The following is a 7,500-nucleotide window of genomic DNA, read 5'->3' on the forward strand; positions in this document are numbered from 1 at the left end:
ACATGACTGTTTGGTGCCACATGACTGGTGTCACATGACTGTTTAGTGTCACATGACTGATGTAACATGACTGTTTAGTGTCACATGACTGATTTCACATGACTGTTTGGTGTCACATGACTGATGTAACATGATTGTTGGGTGCCACATGACTGGTGTCACATGACTGTTTAGTGTCACATGACTGTTTGGTGCCACATGACTGGTGTCACATGACTGTTTAGTGTCACATGACTGTTTGGTGCCACATGACTGGTGTCACATGACTGTTTAGTGTCACATGACTGTTTGGTGCCACATGACTGGTGTCACATGACTGTTTAGTGTCACATGACTGATGTGACATGACTGTTTAGTGTCACATGACTGTTTGGTGCCACATGACTGGTGTCACATGACTGTTTAGTGTCACATGACTGATGTGACATGACTGTTTGGTGCCACATTACTGGTGTCACATGACTGTTTAGTGTCACATGACTGATGTAACATGACTGTTTAGTGTCACATGACTGTTTGGTGCCACATGACTGGTGTCACATGACTGTTTAGTGTCATATGACTGATGTAACATGACTGTTTGGTGCCACATGACTGGTGTCACATGACTGTTTAGTGTCACATGACTGTTTGGTGCTACATGACTGGTGTCACATGACTGTTTAGTGTCACATGACTGATGTAACATGACTGTTTAGTGTCACATGACTGTTTGGTGCCACATGACTGTTTAGTGTCACATGACTGATGTAACATGACTGTTTGGTGCCACATGACTGGTGTCACATGACTGTTTAGTGTCACATGACTGTTTAGTGTCACATGACTGATGTAACATGACTGTTTGGTGCCACATGACTGGTGTCACATGACTGTTTAGTGTCCCATGACTGTTTGGTGTCACATGACTGTTTGGTGCCACATGACTGGTGTCACATGACTGTTTAGTGTCACATGACTGATGTAACATGACTGTTTAGTGTCACATGACTGATGTCACATGACTGTTTAGTGTCACATGACTGTTTGGTGCCACATGACTGGTGTCACATGACTGTTTAGTGTCACATGACTGTTTGGTGCCACATGACTGGTGTCACATGACTGCTTAGTGTCACATGACTGATGTCAGATGACTTTTTAGTGTCACATGACTGTTTGGTGCCACATGACTCGTGTCACATGACTGTTTAGTGTCACATGAATGTTTGGTGCCACATGACTGGTGTCGCATGACTGTTTAGTGTCACATTACTGATGTCACATGACTGTTTAGTGTCACATGACTGTTTGGTGCCACATGACTGGTGTCACATGACTGTTTAGTGTCACATGACTGATGTAACATGACTGTTTAGTGTCATATGACTGATGTCACATGACTGTTTAGTGTCACATGACTGATGTCACATGACTGTTTAGTGTCACATGACTGTTTGGTGCCACATGACTGGTGTCACATGACTGTTTAGTGTCACATGACTGATGTAAAATGACTGTTTAGTGTCATATGACTGATGTCACATGACTGTTTAGTGTCACATGACTGATGTCACATGACTGTTTAGTGTCACATGACTGTTTGGTGCCACATGACTGGTGTCACATGACTGTTTAGTGTCACATGACTGATGTAAAATGACTGTTTAGTGTCATATGACTGATGTCACATGACTGTTTAGTGTCACATGACTGATGTCACATGACTGTTTAGTGTCACATGACTGTTTGGTGCCACATGACTGGTGTCACATGACTGTTTAGTGTCACATGACTGATGTAAAATGACTGTTTAGTGTCATATGACTGATGTCACATGACTGTTTAGTGTCACATGACTGATGTCACATGACTGTTTAGTGTCACATGACTGTTTGGTGCCACATGACTGGTGTCACATGACTGTTTAGTGTCACATGACTGTTTGGTGCCACATGACTGGTGTCACATGACTGTTTAGTGTCACATGACTGATGTAAAATGACTGTTTAGTGTCATATGACTGATGTCACATGACTGTTTAGTGTCACATGACTGATGTCAGATGACATTTTAGTGTCACATGACTGTTTGGTGCCACATGACTCGTGTCACATGACTGTTTAGTGTCACATGACTGTTTGGTGCCACATGACTCGTGTCACATGACTGTTTAGTGTCACATTACTGATGTCACATGACTGTTTAGTGTCACATGACTGTTTGGTGCCACATGACTGGTGTCACATGACTGTTTAGTGTCACATGACTGATGTAACATGACTGTTTAGTGTCATATGACTGATGTCACAAGACTGTTTAGTGTCACATGACTGATGTCACATGACTGTTTAGTGTCACATGACTGTTTGGTGCCACATGACTGGTGTCACATGACTGTTTTTTAATATTGTTTTTAATATTGTTTTTAACATGGCTGTGCAGCACTTTGGAAACATTCTTGTTGTGTAAATGTGCTATATAAATAAAGTGGATTGGATTGGATTGGATAGTGTCACATGACTGATGTCACATGACTGTTTAGTGTCACATGACTGATGTCACATGACTGTTTAGTGTCACATGACTGTTTGGTGTCACATGACTGGCGTCACATGACTGTTTAGTGTCACATGACTGGTGTCACATGACTGTTTAGTGTCACATGACTGATGTCACATGACTGTTTAGTGTCACATGACTGTTTGGTGTCACATGACTGGCGTCACATGACTGTTTAGTGTCACATGACTGATGTCACATGACTGTTTAGTGTCACATGACTGTTTGGTGCCACATGACTGGCGTCACATGACTGTTTAGTGTCACATGACTGGTGTCACATGACTGTTTAGTGTCACATGACTGTTTGGTGCCACATGACTGGTGTCACATGACTGTTTAGTGTCACATGACTGTTTAGTGTCACATGACTGTTTGGTGTCACATGACTTGCACTTGACAGCATGCACACCCAACAGTGTTAATGGTGTCCATGTTGTTCACAAACGTATTTTGATGGATGAATGTTGGATGAACATGTGATTGTAAAAATGATTGTGTTTTCCTACAGTTTGTCTTTTGTTATTTTGTAATTATAAACACTTTTGTCATTTGTTTATTCGGTTGATGTCAACGTAAACGTTTTCATATTTTGATCATTTGATTATGAGAAGAGTACGTTTTTTTTCGACTTTGTTATTTTGTGTTATGTCGTTGTCATTTTTCTTTTTCTTTTGTTTATGTAAAAGTGATTTTTTTGTGTATGAATTATATGTTGTTTCAAGTTTTATCTTGTTTTCTGTCATTTTAATTTGTTTTAACTTTTGTTTTGTAGATTTGTAAGTTGTTTTGACTTTCTGTACTTTTGATTTGTGTAATTGTAAACATTTTTGTCATTTGTTTAATGTGTTTATGTACTGTAAATGTGAATGTTTCTATCTTTTGTTTCATAATATTGTGCGTTTTTTTCCCCCAACTGTGTCATTTTGGGGAAGTGTAGTTGTCATTTTTCTTTTGTAATTTGTTTTTGTGTTCTGTTATTTTGTTTGTTTTTTGTTTTGTTTTGGTGTACCAAACACTCGGGCCATGACTGTGCTGGCATGATCCACACACAAGAAAATGCATTTTGTAAAAAAGTTTTTCATTATAGGAGATGAACTAATAAAATATCTTGAGTTTTTTCATCCTTCATTTTTGTATTTATTATTCATGTCTTTTTGTCTAATTTCATTACCAGGAGCTTTTCTTGCTGCTCTTTCCTTCCAATTAGTGCTCCCAATTCCACGTTTCCACCCATGGACGTCCAGCCCAAGGTCCATGTGAGCGTTAACAGCGAGTAGAGTGAGCGTGCTCGCCTCCATGGGGAGCTTCCATCTCTCCTCCACGTCTGTGAGCCTGATGTGCAGCCTGGGAATATGAGGAGGAATCAGGCCTGCAGGGTCAGCATCTATGGACACCTGCTGTGGGGAACATCTGCATTTAATCAACACCTACACTACATCTGACTGGCTTCCATTGCACACCTCAAACATCATGACTGTCTTTCTACTGCACCATGTACTGTTACACCATGTACTGTTACACCATGCACTGTTACACCATGTACTGTTACACTACTGTATGTACAGTTACACTATATACTTTTAAACATGTACTGTTACACCATGTACTGTTACATTATGTACTGTTACACCATGTACTGTTACACCATGTACTGTTACACCATGTGCTGTTACACCATGCACTGTTACACCATCACTGTTACACCATGTACTGTTACACCATGTACTGTTACACCATGTGCTGTTACACCAGGTACTGTTACACCATGTGCTGTTACAACATGCACTGTTACACCATGTGCTGTTACACCATGTACTGTTACACCATGTGCTGTTACACCATGTACTGTTACACCATGCACTCTTACACCATGTACTGTTACACCCTGCACTGTTACATTATGTACTGTTACACCATGTACTGTTACACCATGTACTGTTGCACCATGTACTGTTACACCATGCGCTGTTACACCATGCGCTGTTACACCATGTACTGTTACACCATGCATTGTTACATGATGTACTGTTACACTATGTACTGTTACACCATGTACTGTTACACCATGCACTGTTACACCATGTTCTGTTACACCATGTGCTGTTACACCATGCACTGTTACATTATGTACTGTTACACCATGTACTGTTACACCATGTACTGTTACACCATGTACTGTTACACCATGTACTGCTACACTACTGTATGTACAGTTACACTACATACTTTTAACCATGTACGGTTACACCATGTACTGTTACCCTATGTACTGTTACACCATGTACTGTTACACCATCCACTGTTACATTATGTACTGTTACACCATGTACTGTTACACCATGTACTGTTACACTACTGTATGTACAGTTACACTATATACTTTTAACCATGTACTGTTGCACCATGTACTGTTACCCTACGTACTGTTGCACCATGTGCTGTTACACTACTGTATGTACAGTTACACTATATACTTTTAACCATGCACTGTTACACTGTGTACTGTTACACCATGTACTGTTACACCATGTTCTGTTACACCATGTACTGTTACTCCATGTACTGTTACACCATGTAATGTTATATTATATACTGTTACAATATCTACTGTTACACCATGTACTCGTACACCATGTAATGTTACATTATGTACTGTTACACCATGTACTGTTACACAATGTAATGTTATATTATATACTGTTACATTATCTACTGTTACACCATGTACTCTTACACCATGTAATGTTACACCATGTACTGTTACACCATGCACTGTTACACCATGCACTGTTACACCATGCACTGTTACACTACTGTATGTACAGTTACACTATATACTTTTAACCATGCACTGTTACACTATGTACTGTTACACCATGTACTGTTACACCATGTACTGTTACTCCATGTACTGATACACCATGCACTGTTACACCATGTACTGTTACACCATGTACTGTTACCCTATGTACTGTTACACCATGCACTGTTACACCATGTACTGTTACACAATGTAATGTTGTATTATATACTGTTACAATATCTACTGTTACACCATGTACTCTTACATCATGTAATGTTACACTATGTGCTGTTACACCAAGTACTGTTACGCCATGTACTGTTACACCATGTACTGTTACACTACTGTATGTACTTTTAGACTACTTTATGTATTTTTACACTAACAATCAATCAATCAATCAATCTACATACATATATACGCACCTTCATGTGTCCTTTAATATATATATATAAATTTAAATGTCTGTTTGTCAATTCACATATGAAAAAACACCCTTTCTTCTACACACACAGCGTCAAAATCAGAACGTCCATTCACGTACACACAGCAGAAACATGTTTGTCCATACACATACGGTCTAATGTAAATGTATGTAGGTTTACCTCCAGATCTGTCCTTTCACTAAGGCATGTCTTTCAGTTCACATACACACACAGTGTACACATCAATCTGTCCTTTCATGTATACACATGTAAATACATGACTCTCCACTCATGTATACACACATATAAATCTGTTATTTTACATACATACACGTAAATAAAAGTCTGTTCATTCGCATACACTCACCATGTTCACATCAATCGTCTTTTCACGTATTGCCAAGTAAATGTGTGTCTGTCGATTTGCACACAAACAATGTACAAATCAATCTGTCCTTTCATGTAAACCCACGTAAATGCATGTATGTCCATTCATATATAAACACAGTGTACGCATTCATCTGTCCTTTCACGATTACACACGTATATGCATGTCTGTCCATTCACATACATGTGCAATGTACACATAAACATGTCCTTTTATGTATATACAAATAAATGGATGTAAGTCCATTCACATACAAACACAATGTACACATCAATCTGTCCTGTAACATACACACACACATATATGTATGGCTCTCCATTCCCATACACACACACTTAATAAACACATCAATCTGTAATTTCATATATACACGAGTAAATGCATGTTTATCTATTTACACACACACAAACGTACACACTAATCTGGCCTTTAACATACACACACGTAAATGTATGTTTTTCCACGCACATACACACACTATGTACACGTCAATCTGTCCTTTCACGTATACACTGTACACCTGTAACTGCACGTTTGTCCATTCACATGCAAACATGCATAATGTACTCATCAATCTGTCCTTTCACGTACACACATCTAAATGTATGTCTGTCCTTTCACACACACGCACAATGCACAAATCAATCTGTCCATTCACATAGTATACACACTTGTAAACATACTGTATGTCTATCCATTCACATGCAAATATGCATAATGTACACGTCAATCTGTCCTTTACGTATACACAAGTAAATGCATGTCTGTCCATTTACACACACACACACACACACACACACACACACACACACACACACACACACACACACACACACACACACACACACACACACACACATGCACGCACGCACACACACACAAATCAATCTGTCCATTCACATAGTATACTTATATATAGTAAACATATGTCTGTCCTTTTACACACACACAATGTACACATCAATCCGTCCATTCATGTCGTAAACACACACGTAGATGCATGGCTGTCCATTCATGTACACACACAATGTACACATCTATCTGTCCTTTCACATATCCACAAGTAAATGCATGTCTGTCCATTCACACACACACACAGTGTACACATCAGTCTGTTCATTCACTTGTACACAAGTACATGCATGTTTATCCTTTCACGCGCACATGCACACAAATCAATCTGTCCATTAACATAATATAAACACATATAAACATATGTCTGTCCATTCACACACACACAATGGACACATCAATCTTAGCATTAATGTAGTATACACACACGTAAACGCATGGTTGTCCATTCACATTCACATAATGTACACATCAATCTTTCCATTCGC

The sequence above is a fragment of the Entelurus aequoreus genome, linkage group LG11, assembly GCF_033978785.1.
Source record: "Entelurus aequoreus isolate RoL-2023_Sb linkage group LG11, RoL_Eaeq_v1.1, whole genome shotgun sequence".
Taxonomy (NCBI): domain Eukaryota; kingdom Metazoa; phylum Chordata; class Actinopteri; order Syngnathiformes; family Syngnathidae; genus Entelurus; species Entelurus aequoreus.